At 39.2% G+C, this 22941-nt stretch overlaps 1 protein-coding gene across 3 annotated transcripts in view; it reads left to right on the plus strand.

Moving 5' to 3' along the window:
• The window catches only part of FBXW7 (F-box and WD repeat domain containing 7), a 133336-nt gene that overhangs the window by 10910 nt on the left and 99485 nt on the right, over nt 1–22941 (plus strand). Inside the window, exon 1 of one of the 3 annotated variants that reach the window (XM_039365575.1) lies at nt 11064–11175. The exons of 1 other annotated variant lie outside the window; for it this stretch is intronic. The gene's annotated coding sequence lies outside the window, so the exon portion shown is untranslated. Of the gene's footprint in view, nt 1–11063; nt 11176–22941 lie in introns of those variants that run through there. One more of the 3 variants, XM_039365574.1, reaches the window with a different exon arrangement.

The following is a 22941-nucleotide window of genomic DNA, read 5'->3' on the forward strand; positions in this document are numbered from 1 at the left end:
CAGGAGGAGACGTGGGTGAGTCCGACTGATGGTGAATTCAACCTTGATAGAGAGGATGTTTCTGGCTTCTTTAAAATGGGGTGATGCACACCATCCCTCAAGCCATCACTATACCCTATTGTTCTAGAAAATTTTTGTCCAGACTCCCACCTTCCCAGCACTATCTCTTTTCAAAGAAAAGATAGTGGCATTGCAAACTCCAGAGAATCCTGGATGAAATGGATTATCAAGACCCTTTAAGTCAGGTTTTAGGCCCAGATATGGGACAAAACAGCATTGGTTGTACTTTTAGATAATCTCTTGTAGGAGCGGGATGAAGATGGTATATCCGTCCCTGCTCTTCTTGATTTCTTGATTGCTTTCAAGAGAGGGAGAGGGAGAGGGAGGGGGAGGGGAAGGGAGGGGGAGGGAGGGAGAGAGAGAGAGAGAGAGAGAGAGAGAGAGAGAGAGAGAGAGAGAGAGAGAGAGAGAGAACAACAGGTTTCAGATAAACTCTGGTAAGATGGAGTTGGGGTGTGTGTGTGTGTGTATTTCACTGCACCTGGAGATTTATCATCACTAGTCTTGGATGGAATCGCACTATCCCAGACAGGTCCAGTACATAAAGAGGTCCCTTTTAACTCACAGTTCCTGCTCAAGGAGCAGGTGGTAGCATGGCTAGGAGGTCATTTGCTCAGCTGCATGTTGGGTACCAGTTACCCCACTTCTAGTCAATCACATCCTGGTCATTTCTCATTTGGACTCCTGCAGCGAGCTCTATATGAGGCTATTGTTGAAGAGAATCTGGAACCTTCAGCTAGTACAAAATGCAGCCGCATGAGCAATTTTCAGCATCCTAAAGATGGCGCATGTAACACCTCTGCTGCATAAATGAAACATTATGAAATACACTTCCTTGGTATTAATAATGTCTCAGTCTCTATAGATAGCCTGATAAAATAGAATATTTTGGGGGGACTGAACAATGCAGTTATTAATACATAAATATTTAAATGTAAGTTATGTTTGGAAATGTTGTCTTTTTTAATGAGATAATTTTTGCAAAAGCAAATACAATTTTTAAATCAAAAATATTTTTAAAGCACTTATAATTTTTACTATTTTTAATGTTCTAAATCCTAACAATCTGGCAACTGTTACAGGTATGATTTATTTTCTGATATAACTGCCTTTCATACTGAAAGAGACAGGCAGAACTAGTGACTTGACTAGAACAAGTTTCTTTCGAGAAGATAGAAAATACAACATTATATTTGGTCACCCAGTTTAATGTGATTTATCCCCATGAATGTATGCAAGAAAACTATGTTTTATTTGAGGAAATTTATTTTATTTAGAGTTCCATGAAACTGACAACTATTTAGCATTTCTTTATTAGCTTTTGCCCAAAACAATACAGATGAAAATGTATGCTGTTGACCACAAGGTAGCTTCTATGTTCAGGTAATAGCGTCCTATGCAGAATTTAAATATGATTATAGTTATTCTGAATTGTTATTATATTACATAGCTTGTGCATATAAAAGCAAGGAGGAAGAAAGGAGAAAGGTCCTCATTCCTTCATTACCATTCTTGTTGCCCTATCTGGGAAAGTGAGGCTGTAACACACTATCTATCGGTCTATTAGTGAGTGGGAGAGCATGGTTCCTCTTGTTCATCCTGCTCCACTTCCTTATGGGTTGAGATTATATGGTCAATAATGCCCCAGAAGGGCTATGTTTGTAACTTGAGGAAATTGCCATTAATATTGCAGCAATGCATGGCAATACTAAGTCAATTTTTGATTAAAAGAAGAGTGTTGCTTGCTACATTATATTATTGTGCATTTTTTAAATCTGTCAGCAAACCACACATGAAAGTAGGAAAAGGTACTGGACTCTTTTTAGCATTACGTTTTCTTCAGTTCTTGTATATACACATGTTTTCTCATTAAATGCACTCATTTCTTGTTTCCTTCAGCTATTTTGTTCATATTCCAGCTTGTTAACTCATCAGTCATGTCACTTATTTATATGCTCCTCATTACCCTTTAAAGAATTTCAGTGCATTATATACATAGCAATAGCATTTAGAGTTATATACCTCCCATTGTGCTTTTACAGCACTCTCTGTGTGGTTGACAGTATCAGCATTATTTGCATATTACCCCCAACAATCTGGGTCCTCATTTTATCGACCTAGGAAAGATAGAACGCTGAGTTAAATTTGACTCCTATCAGGATCAAACTCCAGATTGTAGACTGTTTGCCCGCAGTACTGTAATCACTGCACCACTGGGACTCCTTCATTCTGTTCCTTTTGGAACAAATGATATTCTGCAGAATGCAAAAATGTTTAGGAAATAATAAGCAAAAGAAAATAAATTTGTCACATAAAAGCAACAGAAATATAGCTAAATCTAATTTACTTTGAATATACTTCATCCTTTTATATAATTGCAAACCATATTTGCTTCTAGCAGTCCCTCTTTTCAAGTTAAATCATTTTATTAGTTTTATTTTTAATTCATTCACCCTGTTGAAGACTCCTTGCTTAGACTTTTTAATCTACTTCAAAAACATTTTTTTTTATTTCAGTCATTCTCTTAGACTCCATTTCTACAACGATCTTTTTCTCTGTATACATATTGCATCTTTTATGCTTACTTTTTTGTAGCAATCTTTATCTGATGTATACTTTTTGTCATCTACAAACTTTTACTTCATTGCTTCATCAAGTATTCTTTTTTATATTTCCAGCATACTTTAGTGGTACTTGTAGCACCATGCTTTTTATTTTATTTCAAATACAATGCACAGTATATTTTCTATCATACATATTCCTTCTATTGTGATATTAATATGTCTAGTAATAATATATTAATATAGGACTCGTTTGTTTTTTCCTTCAGTCATTCTGCTTTCATTTCTTTCACCTTTCTCTCTTTTCGTCTGTGTCCATTTTGACACTATCAACGTTTAGAATATCTTATTACTCTTGTATCTTTCACAAATTCTCTCAGTCTTTTATTATAAATAACCAAAAGTCATGTTTTCCCATTTATTGCTTTTCCATGCATGAATAGACTTATTCTTAAAGTAGATATTTGAAAACAGACTGTTTTGTAAGTTGATGATCATCAGTCATCTTATTCATTCATGGGTCTCTGAATGACTGGTCACTGTTTTTGTACATTCATCAAATTTCTTTCAGTCCATTTATATCACCTAACAGAATAATCTTTTAACCTGGGTCACATCACACAGAATTTTTCATAATTTCCCCAAAAGTTCAATTTCAAAAACCTCCAAATCTCTTTTGATTTATTATCATTTATGAAATGGAACAGTTAGTTCTCAGCTACTGCTGAATTCTCATTTTTATATGTATTCACAGCAGTCTAATGATATCATATAATACTTTCTGCATGTTACTTTTTGTATTCATTATAAATACATACCTTTGTTCCCTGTATGTATTTTTCAAATCTACTCCACCCCATCAGACTACCTCTTCTCGCATATAGTACATTCTTCCTCCTTAGTTTTGCAAGTATGGAATATACCTTTGTTTTTCTTGTGTTGATTCAAGTTCGTTACCATTTTTTTCTCTCACAATTGAAATCTTCGTTATACTTCTAGAATCTCTATTCTAGAGACTTACATTATAAATCAATACATCATTGCTACACCTCGCCAAATAGTATGTACATGCAATATATTGACAGACATATAAAATAAAGAGTTTTCAAATGTTTTAAAATTTAAATCTTAGAAGCTAAATATTTGTTTAAAAATTAAGTGTCTTAAGGCATTTGTGTTTGCATCAGTGGAATTTGTTGTGTGCTACAAAATACAATAGAAGTTTGAGAGGAAACATATGTTATTTTTTAAAATATATTCACTCTTTGGTAATTCTTAAACCAACATCTGCTTTTGAAATTCTGGGAATTGTGAAAAGACCAGTTAAGCCAGTGGTGACGAACCTATGGCACGCGTGCCAGAGGTGGCACTCAGAGCCCTCTCTGTGGGCAAGCGCATCATGCCCTGGAGATGGCAACCATCCCTCTTCAAGCAGCTGCTCGCTAACTTGCCGAGGTCTCACGTGGCCAGATGCATCCCAGCATGGCTTGTTTCCCTCCCCCCCAGTCCCATCCCGTCCCTCCTGGCCTCGCATGCTCTCCTTTTTCCAGGCACGACCCACTGCATCTCCTCCTCAGCTTTCGGCCAGCCGTCGAACTCAGAGGCGGCTTCTCTGAACTGCTGGCCAGTCGAGGGACCAGCAGGCTGTGGACACCATCAGCCCCCATGTGCTCGCTGGCCTCTATGTGCGGGGGCCGATGTCAGGCAGCAGCCAACCTGGCCCCTGCCTCGCCTTGCCCCTTAGCAATGCACCCCCACCTTGCCTTCCTTCCCCTCTCCCTGCAGGACAAGCCTCCTGCCCACCATCCCACCCACCAGTGACTCCCTGGATCTCCCCCAGCCCTGCCCGGCCCTCACAGGAGTCCCTGCCCACGAGCAATATCGAGATGACCACGGCCACCTTGGCCACACCGAACCATTCTGCCATGACCACCACAGCCACGCCTACCCAGTGGCCACGCCCACCCGGCACCCGGCGATAAATAAGTGAGTTTGGGGTTGCAGTTTGAGCACTCGTTCTCTAAAAGGTTCGCCATCACTGAGTTAGGCCATATGTCTTATTTTTATCCTCTGAATGTTAAATGTCTTAAATATATCACTACCCACAAATGTTTTAATAGGGTCTTCAAATTCTTACAGGCTTGGACTTGGACCAACTCCCTTCTAACTGTTTTCAGTTATCTTCTGGTAGAATGTAATTGTAATGACCTTGGAGGAATTTACATATATGTAATACTCAAAATCATTTCAAATATTGGTTCTTAATAAGCTACAAAAGGAATTTATCATAATATGAAATAGCCATAATTATTTAGCCTTTTCATTAGGCAGGATTATTTGAGGTAGCAAATTTAGAACCAGTTAAAGATAGAACTTTGCTCATTTTTTAGCTTATTGCATCTTTTCCCTTCTGCAGGGTGCCATTTATCTTCTTTTAGCAAAGCTGCTAACTGTAATTTGCTCTGCAGTCCGTTGTGCTACTATCCTTAATTGTTTTGACAAAAAAGCCCATTTTTTAAGATGTTGTTAGATTTAGGTACTAGGTAAGAAATAGCAAAAAAATTAAACATTAGAAAGTAGATTTTCTCAAAGTAAAAAAAAAAAGTGATAAAACATTCTAGAAAACAAAATCTTTTTATAATGGTTGAAAAATGCTCAAACCATAACAATAGAAATTTTCTGAGAATGTACATTTCAGGTAAAGAATAAAGACCAAATCCAAGTCAATGTAATATGATTAATGAACAGAGTAAGAAAAATTGTCAGAGAAAAGAATATTTTCTTTTAAATATAGAACTAAAACAAGCATATAAACTTGAGCAAAAAGAAAAGCAAATTGGTAATAAAGAATATAAAAAAATTAATTTTGATAGGGCAAATGATTCAAGTGGTCCTTGCTTACCGATAGTAATTGGGACTGGGAAATCCAATTCTAAGTTGTAAGGCATAATGTGATTATATTAACTTAAGATAGCAGTCCAGGCAGTTGCCATCCTTAGGTAAGTCTGTAACCTGCTGGCTTCTCCATTTACTTTTCTTGCCAGAATCTGGTTATGAAGAGTGCAAATGATCATGTGACTATGGAATGCTGCAATGTATTTGCAAGCTAGTCACCAAGAGCTCAGATTGTAATCACATCACCATGTGGATACTATATGCCCTCAGTTACAATAAGCTGCGATAAGCATCCCTCACTCAGTGTCATTGTAACTTTTTGAACAGTCACTGAATGAAAGGATGGTAAATGAAGCTTACCACATTTAAGAACAACAGCTAAAAATATTGTAATATATTATAAGGAAAAACAGAGGGACTATAAAAACAAAAGATAATATTGCACAGAAACTCAATGAATTATTTGCAGGTGTCTTCACTTTTGAGGATGCTCACGTGGGAACATTTTTTGTGAGGGAAAAGATATAAATAACTGAAAAAATAGAAATGACAAAATATGGATTATAGGCCTTCTTGATAAATTAAAGCTCTGATATATTATTTCTCTGTATTTTTTTAGAAAATGATATTCTACAAAATCTAATTGGCAACTATATCAGGGATATCAAACTCAATTTCATTGAGGGCCGCATCAGCATTGCAGTTGCCCTCGGGGGGGCGGGTGTGTGTGGCCAGGGTATGTGTGGCCTACTGGGTGGATGTGGATGGAATGGGTGTGGCCTACTGGTTGGGCGTGGCCAGCTCTACATCGTTCACGTAAGTGGTACCTGTGGGGGCCTGGGCAGGAGTGAGACAAATCTGAGGGTCTCTGGCAGAAGGAGGTGGGACCAGGACAAGTGCCAAGGCATGGTCCACTGGAAGAGCCTCACTGTTCCTCTCAGGCCATGTGGGGGGGGGCTGGATGGTGGTACAGGCTGCCCGGAGCCCTGGGCAGCAGAGGTCAAACGCCTCGAGCACCTGCAGCACCAAGCCCAGCCCCACTTCCCCAAGGGGATGCCCAGCTGCACTTATCTCCTCCTCAAGGCTGCTGCTGCTGTGCTTGCTCTCCTTAGCCAGGTTGCTCATGATGGGTACGAGGGCAAAGTCAGAGGGAGGCTTTCCCTCTCCATGGGAGGAGACCCGGCTTTGCATCCAAAGCTTCCTTAGCAATAGGATGGGAGACCCCCAGAATAGGCCAGGAGGAGGGGGCAAAGGGATGGTGAAAGGACAGCAGGGCAGGACTAAGGCAGGACTTCCCTCAGATCCTTCTTTCCTTCTTTCCTTCGTTCCTTCCTAAGTACAGAGTGGTGGGAAAATATTTGAGATGAGGGAGGGAGAAAAACAGGCAAGAAATGCAGCTGGGGAAGTGTCATCCTTCATGAGGAATGAAGAAATGCACCATCGCCTGGAAATGGCCAGCACAGGGCCCTCACCTACTTCACATATCTGGCTTGGTGGGCTCTGGGAGAGGGGATGCCATGAGCAGCCTGAGAGTCAATGTGACCTACTCAATGCCACCTAGCCCCCAGCCTGCCCGATCTCGGCAAGCAGCGGGGGGATCTCACAGTGCCAAGAGGTTGAGCCAGGCGGTGCGAAGCTCGCCAGGTTTGCACCTTGCTGCCTGCTGAAACTGGGCAGGCTGGGGGCTAGGCAGCATTGCACTTCTCATCAGATTTGTGCCACCTGGCTCAGCCTCTCGGCACTGTGAGGAGACTGCCCCGCTGCCTACTGAAACCCCTCCCCTGGAGCCCATGAAGCCGGATATGTGAAATAGGCCAGGGCCATTTGCTGGCCACTTCCAAGCGATGATGCATTTCTTCATTCCTCACAAAGCATGCACCCAGGGGGCGGAGCCGATGCAGCAGAGGCTGTTTCCTCGCTGTTTCCAGACAGCTAAGACTGAATGCATTTCAACATATATGGCCACCACAAAATTGTACATTGGCTCCCTCCAGGCCTGGGCCAGGGTCAAGGCAGCGGAGACCGTTCCCTCACTGTTTCCAGGATGGGCTTGCGGGCCACAGGAAACCACTTCACGGGCCGCATCCAGCCCCCGGGCCTTGTGTTTTACATGTCTGAACTATATTAATCCTGAAGGGAAGGAAGTCTTTTTAATCAGGTAGTAGTTACATGGGTGTTTTGGAGATTAAAGATAAGGAATTTTCTTTTAAGAAGTATGTTACAGAATGATAGTTAAGTAGTGTGATTGGAATATATAATGAGAAAGAAGAGAGAAGTAAATAGATGGGGTAAACTGAGACTGAGCTAACTTGATTGATATTGGAATTAGACAGAATGGGTGTTGATTGGAGAGACAATGCAGGGTCCAAAAATGGTGCCATGTGAACTCTGTGCAGCAGAAGCAGAAAAGCAAGAATGGAAATTACCTTTTGCAGAGCCATCGTGGCTACATCTATCTTGAGATCTATGGACTTAAAGGGCTGAAGGTAGAAGTCAAATTGGTTGTCATTACAACTTGTAGTGTTGTTCAGAGAAAAACAAATGTTTTGTTAAGAGATTGTGAACAGTTTTGGTGCAGCTTAGGAAAGATTGGAAAAAGCTTTAGTACAGCCAGTTAGGAGACTGCGTGCAGGCACCCACTGTGAAAGTAGTTTGAGTGGGAAGAGAGAAAGAGTCAACAGTGGAGAAAATCAGAAAGAAGGGCTATGCTGGAGGGTTGAATTGGAGTTAAGTAAGTGAAGACAGCCAATTAAATTGAAGGACTATATTGAAGGTGAGAATGGGAGTGACCAGATTAAAATACTGTATTAGAAGTTAGAATTATACAAACAAGAGAGAAGAAAGTGTAGGAATCTAGGCTGAAGAATTAAATTAGAAAATACTGCTTAGTAATTCTACCTTTTGATAAAACTGTGGCTCAAAGGAAGACCAGAAAGGACTCACTGGAACTATATTGATGTGATGTGGTGGTGTAGTGGTTTGAGTGGTTAGAATACACTATTGCAGGCTGACTCTGCCCACTGCCAAGAGTTCAATCCTGACTGGCTCAAGGTTGACTCAGCCTTCCATCCTTCTGGGGTCAGTAAAATGAGGACCTATATTGTTGGGGATGATAGGTTGACTCTGTAAACCACTTAGAGAGTGCTGTAAAGCAGTATGGAGTGGTATATAACTTGTAAGTGCTATTGCTATTACTGTGTTACTTATATCCAAAAAACAACCCAGTCTGTTGTTTGTCAGAGTAGAACTGACAAATTATGCACATTTTCTCAAGGAAACTGACTGCTAAATCAATCCTCCAAATACTGTATATGCTGGCGTATAAGGCGACTTCCGCAAGTGTTAAAATCGGCACCGAAGTCAGGGGTCGTCTTATACGCCGAATCGTCTTACATGCCGTAAATACTGGTAGTTTCCGGCGTATAAGATGACGTTCTAGGCATGCGACTCGGCGCCAAAGATGAGGGTCGTCTTATACGCCGGGTCGCCTTATACGCCGGCATATACGGTAATCTCATTCTGATCTAAATTTCCAAAGTTTTCCAAACACAAATTACATCTATAGGTAATTCTTGACTTATGACCACAATTGAGCCCAAAATTTCTGTTGTTAAATGATATATTTGTTAAGTGAGTTTTGGCCCACTTTACAACCTTTCTTGTCACAGTTGTTCAGTGAATCACTGCAGCTGTTAAATTAGTAACACAGTTAAGTGAATCTGGCTTCCCCATTGACTTACTTGTCAGAAGGTTACAAACTGTGATCACATGACCCGGGATACTGCAGCCATCATAAATATGAACTAGTTGCCAAGCATCTGAAGTTTGATCATGTGATCATCGGGATGCTGCAAGGGTTGTGTGAAAAATGATCATAAGTCACTTTAATCAGTGCCGTTGTAACTTTCAACAGTCACTAAATGAACTGTTGTAAGTTGAGGACTACCTTTAAAAAAGTTTGTTTCATCATCAGATAATTATGATAATGATATGATAATGATTTTTAGCCAACTTCATGTTTATCATTTTATGTTGTAATGCACATACATTAATCTTTCAGTATTCATAACATGTTTATATCCAAAATAGTTATCATATATATCTCATAATTTTTAAAGTTATGAAATTACTCACATTTGTAGAAATTTAGATTTAGCATTAAAAGCATCAATATTATAATGAAATACTAATATTAAATGATACTAATGCATAAACAGATATAATAACTAAATGTAAAATATTTTGTCTTAAAAGAATTGATTTAAACATTGAAGTGGATTAATTATACAATTAATGGGTTGGTTTATACATTGTACTAAACTAGAAGGGATTGTTATTTTGGTTTAGTGTGATGTGTGAATTTATTGAGTATAGTTTAGCATTAAAGCAGCTTACTGTTGTATGTTCAACAAGTCATGTTTAAAAGTTTCATTTACTGATATTGATGATTTAATTGCTTTAGAAAAAACTGGTTCATATTTAGTATTTGCTTCAAAACAATGTTATTTGCATACGTCACTCAGATTTTATGCATCTCAAATTATTTGTGAAGATATCACTTTGCTTTATTTCTTGGATGGTTTCCTATGTGTGGTCTGCCATTGGCTCCAACTGAATGCATCTTGAGAATCAATAGTACATTAAGGAGACTGACATGAGGTGAGAGGGAAAGCACATAAATAATGAATAACAACCTTAATTGCTAATCTTTCATTCCTGTTAGGGGAAATGTAAATTTCATTGAATAGCTATATGTTTTATATTCAGTGTAGCCCAAAATTATTATAACTAGTAATCTTGAATTATATGTAGTACAGATTAGAAGCAGTTTCTCTTTTAACTAGACAACTCAGTAGCATTAAAATGCCATTGGATCTTATGCACATTAAAGCTTGATTTTCTTGAAGAAAAATTACGAATATAGAAGTTGATGAAGCAGCCTTATTAAGTGTATCTTTTTCATCTCAAATCAGTATCTGTGTTCAAAGCAACAGCTACATTTTTTACAATCTTCCAAAACTTAAAAATCTAAAATTTATTTTGCCTTCTCTGGCGCAGTTCAAAATGATCTTTACATTTTCATTCACACCATGGTATCAGGTAAATCTGTTCTTTTTTTGTAAATAAATTACATGGTAGTAGTAGTTAGCGAGCTAAAACCCAAGTTAGAAAAAAAATCTTTCAAAATTTTATGGGATAGCTTTAATCATTTGTTAGAATTATGCACTTGGACATTCATGAAAAAGGTGAATGTGGAAAACAGTATGAAATCTTTCATTTGAGATGTGGGTGCAAGAAAAGACACTTTTGCCTTATCAGGCTAAGGATGATCAATGAACTTTAATTTTGCATATGTTTTTATTAGCTTCCTGTGATTTCATGTGCTGCATATCAGTGTAAACCTGCATAAGGAATAATATTTTATTAGCTCATTAACGTGACTAGGCAAGGCACAGTTGACTTTTTCAAAGTTGACCTGTTTCATGTCATCTTGAGTGATTCCACTTTATATTACTTTACATTTTCCCTGTAATGTTTTTCTCTGATGAATAGCTGTGTAGAATCAGCACAGGAAGAGCAAAGTCCTTGGCAATACCAGCTCAGTTGCATCTGCAGATGGGGATTTAAAATTCTATGCAGCAGACAGTACCTCCAGCAGGCGAGTAAAAGGTTACTGCATTATTTGCTTGTTTGCATGCAGAATCTTTTTATACAAAAGGCTTCTTAAATTTCATTTTCACTGGCTGCTTGAATTTAAATATTACTGGAAAATGAATTAATAAAAATGTGAATATCAAAAGGGCACAGCAAGGTTGAAGGAAGAAGCAATGCTGGTACAATATAGCTGTAACCAGTCTGTGTAGAGGGGAGGAGGCAGAACAAATATAGCTTTTGATGCAGAGTGAAAACAAGAAGTTTTGCTTAAATATATGTGCTTAACCTGCTGTCCAGTCCCTTGCTTATTAAATTATCTGATGACTAAGGTTTTGAAGATTGCTGCTAATATTGCCATCCGTGTAAATGACAATTATTTCAAGTCTGTATACTGTAGTTGGGTTGAGCATCTTTGTTAATGTGAGTGCGCTCTTTGCAAATGCTTTAATGTATGCTGCATTAAATGAAATAAATGCATTGCTTTTAATAGCTAAAGGACAGTATGTATCTTTTAGTATATAGGGTTTTTCATTTAGTACTGCTTCAAGTTTTCTGTATGCATTTATTTTACATTATAATTCACTTATGTGAAATTTGAAAAATTACTGTTATTTAGGCCAATTTTTAAATATTTTATCAGCGCTTTTGTATACAAAGGACATTATTTTTGTTTACTTTTCTTTCCAACTTGTATGATATAGTTTACAAGCATATTTCTAAGTTGGCATTGCATAACAATACTATATTTTCTTTGCAAGGATCTTATGTTTTATTGCTTTGGGTTTTCTTTAACTGAAATTTGTTTCCCTCTTTGTTATTGTGATGTCTTGCTTTAAATTGTCTCTTTGCTCAGTTTTATATTTAGAAAATAGCTTTACTCTTTTTAATTTAAGTACAGTTATGTTTATAACAAAGGCAGAACTTCAAAGTTTTAAGAGAAAAAAAATCATTCTTAAGTGTAATGGATAGCTACTCTATCTATTAAACACTTTAAATGGCAGGTGTTCTTGCAAATCATATTTCAATTGTAATTTAAATTGCTCACAGTTTCTACTCCTACCAAAGCCAAAGAATTTTTTTTTTAGATATTAGGCGGATCTTGCATAGTGAATATGGGAACAGAACAGGGCGTGGTTATTTTCTGTTGGCTGCTTAAGGATTGAGCTTTCAAAGCGGGAATAACTTGGACAGAGAATGTCATTGCAGACATGAAGCTACAAAACAACAAACTACTTGTATAGTATAGCATCTGTTACTTTAGTTAATAGCTCTTTTACAAAGCAGTAGACATTATCAAAATTGCTTTTCTCATGGAAAATGTAGTTATAAAAGGCACTTTAAAATTGCAAGCTTTGCTTAGCGTAGAGAGAGTGGCTAGCATCAGCTTTAGAGAACCACTTTTAAAATTTTTTTGCAGTATTAATTTTTGCCAGAAAGCTGCAGAATGAGGCAGTCAGCCAATTTTGGTTGTTTATGGGCCAGTACCAATACTGATTTCTTAAGGAATAAACTCATCTGATGAGCAAGTCAATGTGTGGCTGTGGCTGCAGCATTATTTCTTCTTTAATGAAGAGGCTGGGCCGTTCGACCTGCTGTTCGGATCTCCTATCTTGCAGCCATACATCAGACCAGTTGCAGAGATTATCCATCAAATATCCCAATCAGCCAAAGAAGGTAATTATTTAGATTTATTTAAAATATTTCCTTTAATACAAATACAATGTTGAGCTAAATTTAAGCCACATTTTAAAGTGCCTTTAGATTTCTTGACCTTGCAGCAGCTATCTAATATGCTTTTGCTATATCTAGGTTGTGTAGCAAAAGAAATGTGCTGCAGTAATTGATTTTATAATGGAATCAGGTGATTTACTAGCTTCCTTGATAACCACTTGCTTGCTCTGAATTGTGGAACACTTTAAGAACATCCTGAACTAAGTATGAAGTTGCTGTAAGAGGGTTAGACATTCTGGAATGTCTCATTTGAATTAAAATGGATGGATTTCTTTCTATTGCAGTTCTCCTATATATGCATTATTTTCTTTAAAACTTGGGTTCTAGTTTTAAAAATATGTTTTGTAGAATTTAATAATACTATGTTTTTGTAAACATATTTATGGTGCCAATTTTAACAATATCCTTAGACAACAAGAAAGATCAATGTCTTTGACCATTTGTGGTTTAAAATAAAACTGTGACTTTGCAAGGTTGTTGGGTTTCAGTTGCCTTTTATTACTGGCTACAGCCAAGGTAGTCAGGGCAGTTGGCATTTTCTTTTCAGTCCTAAGTCTTTGATTCCCAATTTTATGTCTTGCTTAAATTATGGTATAATTTATATTTATTCTGTTCTTTGAATTAATGGATAAATTAATTTATTAATACAATTAAACATCGTGACTTACAATTTAAGTTAGTATATAGGTATTAAATATAAGGACTATTATTGATACATTTAATGAAGCATATATACATATTTTGCTGTTTTATTTGTTCTTTTTATGTTGCTATTTACATTTTGATGTGTGGGAGATCTGAAGATTCAAAACCAGTGGAAGCCACAGAAATGAGCAAATGGGCAGATATTACTAAAATGCCACAAATGCCCAATGAAGTGTTTTGTTTTTTTCCCCTTTGAACAATGTCTCCAATCTTCTCTCAGAATCTGAAGATATTTGTCATTTATATAGTTCTTTAAGAATCAATATATCATCATATCTAATGTGTCTCTAAGCTAGATTATTAGTTATTATTCCTGTGTCATGGATAGATATAGCCATGTGGAAGGAGGAAACATTTGATTGGCTGGTATTATTTTATATTAACAACTCAGCTGTGTTTTTGTACACACAATGTATAATAGAGTTCAGAATGTTGAAATAAAGACAAAAAGCTGCTTCAGAGCACACAAGGCCATAAACATGCAACTGAGTGCAAATTTCTAAAATTATGCATACATTTTCTTATATTCACATGGGATATGTGTTACTTTGTATCACTAATGTTGTCATTCTGAACTATTTTTAATTTCTTTGGAAGTATAGAAGTAATTCTTAAAGATTAGGAAGCACTGGTAGTCCACAATTTATAACAGTTCTTTTAGTGACCATTCAAAGTTATAACAGCATTGAAAAAAGTGACTTATGACTATTTTTCACAGTTACAACCATTGCAGCCATGTAATCAAAATTTAGATGCTTGGCAAATGACTCATATTTATGACAAGGTCATGTGATCACCTTAGCGTCTTTCTAATAAGCAAAGACAATGAGGAAGCCATATTCATTTATCAATCATGTTAGTAACTTAACAACTGCAGTGATTCACTTAACAACTGTGGCAAGAATGGTTGTAAAATTGGGCAAAATTCACTTAACAAATGTCTCACTTAGCAGCAGAAATTTTGGGCTCAATTGTGGTCATAAATTGAGGATTATAGTAGTAACTTGGAGATGCAAAGATTTTGTATAGTATATACTGCAGTAAATATCAGATTTTGAATTTCAATCAGTTGTATTATGATTAGCATCATGGCCTCTTAAAGTTTTTTTAAAATCCCCTATTTGGATAATATTTGGAGATTTTAATTATGAGCCGTGGTGGTGAGGTAGTATTGCAGGCTACTTCTGCTGACTCCAGGTTGCCTGCATTTTGGCAGTTCAATTCTCATTGGCTCAAGGTTGACTCAGCCTTCCATCCTTGCAAGGTCAGCAAAATGAGGACCCAGATCATTAGGGGAAATATGTTGACTCTGTAAACTGCTTAGAGAGGGCTGCAAAGCACTGTGAAGTGGTATATGCATAAATCTAAATGCTATTGCTATTAATTTATTTAATTTACTTTTTTTAGTGATCAAATAACTGTTAGGTTCCACAGAATTTGTAAATTCTAAAAATAGAAAAAAGTAAAAAGTAAATAAAAGTAGTTATTAAATGGGAAAAAATATGATTTAATAGGTAAGTTTCTGCTTCTGTTCTAAAGAAAAATCTTTTCCTATGCATTACCCTTGTAAAACTTCTGGTTCAAAAATATATTTGAGCCTGAATTAGAAAGGACCTAAAATCAAGTCCAATCCCTTGCACACTACAGGATTCACTGCTATATCCTCCCCAAATAACTACCTAACCTGTTTGCAATCCTCCAGAGAAGAGGAAGAAATCACTCTATCAAGTCACCTATTCCACTGACTGACAGGTTTTATTTTTAACAGGTTTTTCTAATATCTAATCTGTACCTACATTCTTGAAATTTCATCTTGTTAGTTCTAATCTTACCTTCTGGAGTAGGTGACAATAGGCTTGAACCATTTACAGTGTGACAGCCCTTCAGATTTCTGAAGATAGCTCTCCCCCCTTTTCTCTGCCAAAAACTTAACTAAGTTTGACTGCTTATCAGTCTTTTACAAACTCTGAAAGTGCATTTATTTATTGGTAGTATGTATTGTAATAGAATTGTGTTTTGGTATAAGACTATTGAATTTTATGATGTAGATTCCCGAGAATCCTTATTTTGATGTGTTTTCATACCGACTGATAGGAAAATGCTCCCCAAATTATAGAGGGTTTTATCCCTTTTCTAAACACATGCCTTGCCCAAATATCATGCTTATTTTGATTGCTGGAAATTATTTGCAGATACCTGACTTAGTAGCCAGGCCACTATGAATAAGACCATTAAATCAGAATATAAGAGAATTGAAATGCAGCTAGCTTGGCTTGGAGGACTACCTAAGCAAATACCTGAATGGCAAAATAGGAGACCCCAGAGATAGAGAAAACCTAGTGAGTTTCAGATTGTTTATTGAAACTTCAATAAGAGAACCTAGCAACCAGATCTTTATTTTTGTATTTGTTGATGTTTGTGCTTTGTAACTTGAATATTTCATAGAATTATATCTGTACCAGAAGTTGATCTGAATGGTCTACAGCATTCTTCTATTCTTCAGACTGCTCAAAGTAAATGTATACCAGATGATGGTTTCTAAATTTTTGGAACTAAACCTGCCATAAAGCCATACAACACCATCATTCAAAACATCTGGAGGGCATTGGATTAAACCACATACCAATTATTTTTTAAACCAGGTTCTAGGAGGCATGTTTGTCTAGTGCCTTTAAATTATATATAAAATAGGATAATATAATTACACAGATGGCGTACATATTGCTATATTGTCTTAATGGGGTGGTGGTATATTTTTAAGGCATCACACTACTTTTCTTCCAATTCTATCTTGAATACTGGAAGATGAATTGAAATACCTTCTAAACAAAGTCATAATGACTACAATATTTGATTTGAACTGCATTTTAAAAAGAACTATTCTTTACAATATCTTCATAAAATATAGTCCTGATAACAGACTTTAGTTAGATATTGTAAATGAATACATCAACAAAATGGCTAAATGTAGTGACTAAAAGCAAATTTTCTGACACCATGCAATTTTTTAATGCTAATTGAATAACATATGATGGCTCCCATGTTTAGTATGTTTTCTGTCAGAGGACACATTCACTTCATTGCCAAAACTGGCATTGTCAAATGCCAGTTTTCATCAATTTCTGAAGTTCCAGAGTCTGTCAAATGATCACATACCTGTGTAACTTATATATTATTGTAATATATGACAACATAGAAAGGAGAGGTTCATGCTTAAGGCAGGACTAGAATTCAGTCTCCAGACCAGCACCTTAACCACTCTCATTTTACATTCAGTCTTTACCTTTACTAATAATCAGCTTCTTCCTTTTCACTGTTTCTCCTCTCAACAACCACATTCTCTAGTTTCAATCTCTGCTGAAATTGCCTTTTTAAAGTAGTGCATTGTAATTATTGTACTCTATTGTTGTTGCTTTCCTATCATAATGTAGAGTGGAAAAATTGGTTGCCCCACAAGTAAGTTTGCTGCATTACCTTGTGTCCCAATATATGAAGTCCCAACACTGAATCTGCTAGGAAGAGTTTACTGATGTAGCACAATTCAAACTGAAAACTGTTCAGACTATTTTCTTTCTTTTATCTGTCCATGATTAACTGTATTCTGTATGGTTCTCCAGTATTAGAATTGGCAACTAATCTATTTCAATCCAGTTAGCATGATTGTTCATTGGGAACAATCTATTTAAAACTTATATACCAAGCTGCTCAGTCAAAAAAATTCCCTGAGTGACATATGTAACAATGAAAAGAAAAACAAACAAACTTGTCCTCAGAACTTCAGTCTAGAAATATGCACTACACAATGATTTTATGATGGGAAAAAGTTAAGTTTTCACTAATGACCTGCTATAATGGCAATGATTTACTTACAATATAAAAATGAAGCTCTGTATGCAACCAAAAAACAGCATGATAAACAAGTTTCTTTTTCAAAGCATTTGTGATATGTTGAGGAATCTTGGCCTGTTTGGAATCTCCTGAAAGCAACTTGAGGGGAAGAAGAATCTGTTCTAGTAAAAAATATTATTAGATGGAAAAAAGATTACATTGTGGAAGCTATTCAAAATACACTGCAAATTTTTTTAGTGAAATGAGTAAGCATTCTTCACTTACAAAACACATACACAAAAAATATAGATATGAAGAAAATAAACTACAAACTAGATTTATATCAACAAATAATTTGTTTCTACTTCTATGTTGCATGTATATTTGGTAGCTAAAATATATAGACTATTGCTAAAATATTTTCTTACATGTATTGAAAAAGTGAAATTTGAGATTATAGAATTATTTTAAGCCAAGAGGTGGATCACTGAAGACTTTCGCTTCATATCAGCACAATTCTTTATTTCTTTTGCTATAAAAATGTTTTACATATATCTAACCATGAAGATGATTCTGTTCTTAAAACATTTTCCACGCTGCTTGTGAATTCTGGGTTTCTCTTTTAAAGCCTGCATAAATGTGCATTTACATTATATATATTATAATAAAAACAAAACTGCTCTGGAAGTAAAACAGTTATATGGTGCAGGAAATCTTATTTATAAGAAATAATATTATTTTTAGTCATGTTAATGGTTGAATATATTCTTGGCCTCATTTCACTTCATTCATCTGGAAAATTTAAATCTCATTACATTAATAGATTAAATTGATGGCATTTATGACAGTTCTTTTCTTTGGAGTGCATATATCAATTTACCTTGAAACAGAAAGTAATCTAATTAGTTCTGTGAAGCATCTATATTGCTGCTTCAGCTGTTACTAAATATAAAGATGATGTACAGTCAGAAGAATATTTTTTAGGTGTCCTTTACCATAGCTCTATGGCAGGGGTGTCAAACTCGCAACATCATGTGATGCGACGTATCATGACTTTTCTCCAGTACAGGAGATGGATAATCCACGGATGGGTTTTCTCTGTCTGCCTGCTCTTGAGACCAAGTAGCCAAAGCTTGAAATGCCCCCACTTCCTGTGGAGTCCATTCTTAACTTGGTCTCTGCTCGAGAAGACTCGTTTTGGCGTGGCTCTCAGCTTATCAGGTTAGACAAAAAATCCATTGATTGATTATCCCTTGATAATTGGCTTCCCCTTCCAAAAAAATTTAACCACAAAATTTTCTGGGGATCAGTCCTGATCTCAAACCTAAAATTAAAAAGGGGATTGGTGGGGAGGGAAACTTCCCCACAGATATCAGTCAGCCCCAGGGCTCTGGGGGGTGGAAAGGGGGGGAAGAAGGCATCAGCAGAGACTACTTGCTGAACCTTTCCCCCAACCACTAAGTTTTCCTTGGGATCATCCCTGATCCTATATTAAAATTGAAAAAGGGGGTGTGGGGGGGGAAACTCCCCATGGATCCCAGCCAGCCCCAGGGTTCTGGAGGTGGAAAAGGGGGGGGGGAAGGCATCAGCAGAGACCACTTGCTGAGCTTTTCTCCCCAACCTTCCAAGGGATTTTTTCCTCAAATTGGGGGAAAAAATAACAATCTCCAGGTCCGGATTCAAACTTGAATTCGGATCATCGGAGATTCCCTAGCAGCCCAGGGCAACCGCGGGCGCCATTTTGTTGCCGTTTTCAGGCAACAAAGGCAATCCCTGACTGGGATTCCCTTAAAACGTCACCAGCGTGCCAAATTTAAATCCCCGGGCACAAGCAGCTTCTGGGAGGCTGCGGAGCTTATTTTCAGAGGGAAACGAGCCGCGGCCACCCTCCTTTTTAAAAAGCTGAAGCACAGGAAGGGAGTAAGCCCCAACCAAGAAACTGAGGCTAGAGAACCCTCCTGGGATCCGCAAAGCCCATTTTCAGGGAGAAACGAGCTGCGGCTGCCATCTCTTGCCAGAGAAAGGCAAACCGAGCTTAAGGAAGCTCCACATCATATCTGGAATCACTGATAGAGGCGGAATAGGAGCTCACAGCCAGCGCTTCACCCCCGATACACACATATAATAATAGGACAAAATATAATAATAATAAAAATAAATACATAAATTTTAAAAATAATAATAATAATAATAATAATTAAAAAAATTTTTTTTTAAAGCTAAAAATTAAGCGACTGCAGGGCCAACAGGCCTAAAGGCAGAACACACAATATTATCATCATCACCATTATTGTTGTTGTTATTATTATTATTATTTTATTATTGTTGTTGTTCCTATTATTAGTATAATAGTAATAGTATTAATAAGAATAAATTCCGCTCTAGGTGACCGCCATTTGATACCTGTTGTGTATTAAGTCAGGCCTACAGACCCTTTTGAGGTCGCCACTGATATTTTTTGCCTCCCTTTTTCTTTTTCTACTGGTGCACGTTGCCTGGTCACCTAAGGCCTCCGGGCGGAACCCAAAGAGTGGTTCCAAACGTGCCTTCGGTACCTCCCTCAGCTACCGTGACCTTAGCCCAGAGAGAATATTTTTGTTGTGGTCGGGTGATCAGGGGAACAGTCCTGGTACTTGTTCCAATTTCGCTCCCGCCAATACTTGCCTGCCTGAGCGTCTTCTCAGTTTTTCTGGGACTGCTCAAGCGGAATGGAGGGACCCTCGTTGCCTCAATCCATGAGCACGACCCCTCCATCTCCCAAATACGGCTGCAACACACCTTCTGACCAGAAGGCGGCAGGCAAGTGCAAAGCGAAGACAAAACACTCGCTCAAGAGGCCCTCCAAGTTGGCGGAAAAGCAAGCCAGCCGTAGGCACCAGGCCCTGGAGAAGGAGTTCTCCAGAGCGCAGAGGCAGGCCCAATTGGAATTGGTTCAAATAGCGGCCACCGAGATGGAATTACCATTGGGTCCATCCACATCAACCCAGAGCGCGTGGTCCATTCCAGGAACACCGCAACCACTGGATCCGCCATCTACATCAGCCCAACAAACAACCACGGCGGCAGGCACAACCACTGAGTCCAACTCTCCACCTGCGGTCACCACACCCAAAGGTAATGACATAGGGGACATCTGGGCAGATGGACGGCTAGAGGCCCTATTAACCAAAGTGGTGGACCGAGCCCTAGCACAGCGCTCCGCCCACCACGACCAGGGGCCCTCCATCTCAGCCATGCCACACTCGGAACTCCCCTCAGAGTCCTCAGGCATTCAGGAACCCGTCTCCCCGGCCCAGTCCTCCATGAGTGGTTATTCTTCACCACAAGAGGAGGATCAACCTGGGATCTCTATGTCAGAGGATGAGGAACTTCCCCCTGAGCCCCCCTCAGGGGGATTATTTAATCCCAACCGCTTCCTCACGATACTACGCAAGGCCACAGCCATTGCGGACATGGGGACGGATCAGTTTTCTCAGCCGCAAGCGACACCGGCCACCACATCCAGACCCGTATTCGTAGAAAAGGTGACAACGCAACACCATATACCTTGCCCCGCCATTTTCCTGAAAGGGATCAAGAAGCCATGGGACTCTCCCGCTTCCTTCCCATCAGTGAGTGGTACGGACAAAAAATTATACAGCACTGCCACAGACCTCAATGAGGCCTTAGAAATTCCTAAAGTAGATGAAGCCTGGACCCCCTTGGTCTCCCAGACAGCCATGGCTGGGGACCTAGTGGAGGCCCTTAAGGCAGATGACAAAAAGTGGGAACAAGCCTTTCGCAAAACCCACCAGACAGCGGCATGGGCCATCAAAGCAGCCACCTCGGCCTCCTTTTTTGTCCGGGCCACCCTCATCTGGTTGCAACAACTACAAACCATAGTTCCTATGGAGGACATACGAACACACCAGGACCTGGCTAAGATGGTAGCAGCCACGGAATACGCTGCAGACGCAACATTCCAATCGGCCATTTTTCATCCAGATCCATAACATCCAACATAATTGCTAGGAGAATGCTATGGCTAAAACACTGGCAAGCTGACACCAAGGCTAAGTGGCGGCTAGCGACCGCCCCTTACTCAAGCAACGGTCTGTTTGGGGAGGCCTTGGACCCTATCTTGTAGAGAACAAAGACAAGCGGAAGGTCATGGCACACTTGAACAAAAGGTCAGACAAACGTACCACACCTTACTTTCGTAGGCAGTCCTTTCACCAACCGACAACCACGCCTATCAATCAGGCACCCAAGCCATTCACTCCCAGGCAGAACAAACCGTACGGCCACCCTACGACAGACCGGGGTTCCAGCCCAGACAACAAAACCAGTCGAGACGACCCTTTCGTGGAACGGGTCGTCCGTACCGGAAGACAAAATGACTCCTACATAGACCTACCCATTGGAGGAAGACTAGCTCACTTCTTCCACCAGTGGGAGCAGACCTCCACGGACAACTGGGTACTACAAACCATCCAGTCCGGGCTGTCCCTGGAGTTCCTGGTCACACCCCCAGACCGACTCATCAACTGCTCGGTCTCCAGGAACCCCACCAAACGCAAACTCATGCAGGAGGCCATCCAACACCTGTTGGACATTCAAGCCATAGAACCGGTCCCAGCGGAATACAGAGGCAGAGGATTTTACTCCATCCTCTTCGTGGTTCCAAAGACTTCAGGAGGATGGAGGGCAATCCTGGACCTAAAAAACCTCAACCGCTACATCACATACAAAAAATTCAAGATGCAATCCCTTCAGTCCATCCTGGGAAGCATCAGAGAAGGAGACTTCCTGGCATCGATAGACCTCACGGAAGCCTACCTTCACATCCCCATCCACCCAAACCACCGCCGGTTCCTACGTTTCTGTTACGGGGGAAAACACTTCCAATACAGAGCTCTCCCCTTCGGTCTATCTTCGGCACCCAGGGTATTTACCAAGATACTAGCAGCGGTAGCCGCCAAACTGAGAAAAATCCCAATACGCGTCCAATGTTACCTAGACGACATACTAATCCAAGCAACATCCCTACAGACAGCTCAGGCGGACGTAAGGACCGTCATTCGCGTCCTCCAATTACACGGATTCTCAGTAAACTTTCAGAAGAGCCAGACAGTTCCCTCGTCCAGGCTGCTGCATCTGGGGGCCATGATAGACACAACCAACTGTATGGTCTATCTCTCCCAAGACCGGGTGGCCGGCATCAGGGAACTGGCTCGCTGGGTTCACAGGCAACGTTCAGTTCCGATACTAACACTTTCCCAATTATTGGGCAAGATGGTATCGGCCATAGCCATTGTACCCTGGGCCAGGCTCCACCTACGGGAACTACAGTGGTTTCTGCTCCCTTACCAACGGCAGAACACCAGCGCATCCAACCACCTAGTCAGGGTCACGGCACAAATCCGCAGGGCGCTACGCTGGTGGTGCTCTCGGGCCGTGACCAAGGGGTCACCCTTCAAGGAACCAGTCAGAGTTACCATCACTACAGACACCAGTCTGTATGGTT

The sequence above is a fragment of the Crotalus tigris genome, unplaced genomic scaffold (assembly GCF_016545835.1).
Source record: "Crotalus tigris isolate CLP2741 ecotype Arizona unplaced genomic scaffold, ASM1654583v1 scf7180000020129.766959, whole genome shotgun sequence".
In the NCBI taxonomy this organism is placed as follows: Eukaryota; Metazoa; Chordata; class Lepidosauria; order Squamata; family Viperidae; genus Crotalus; species Crotalus tigris.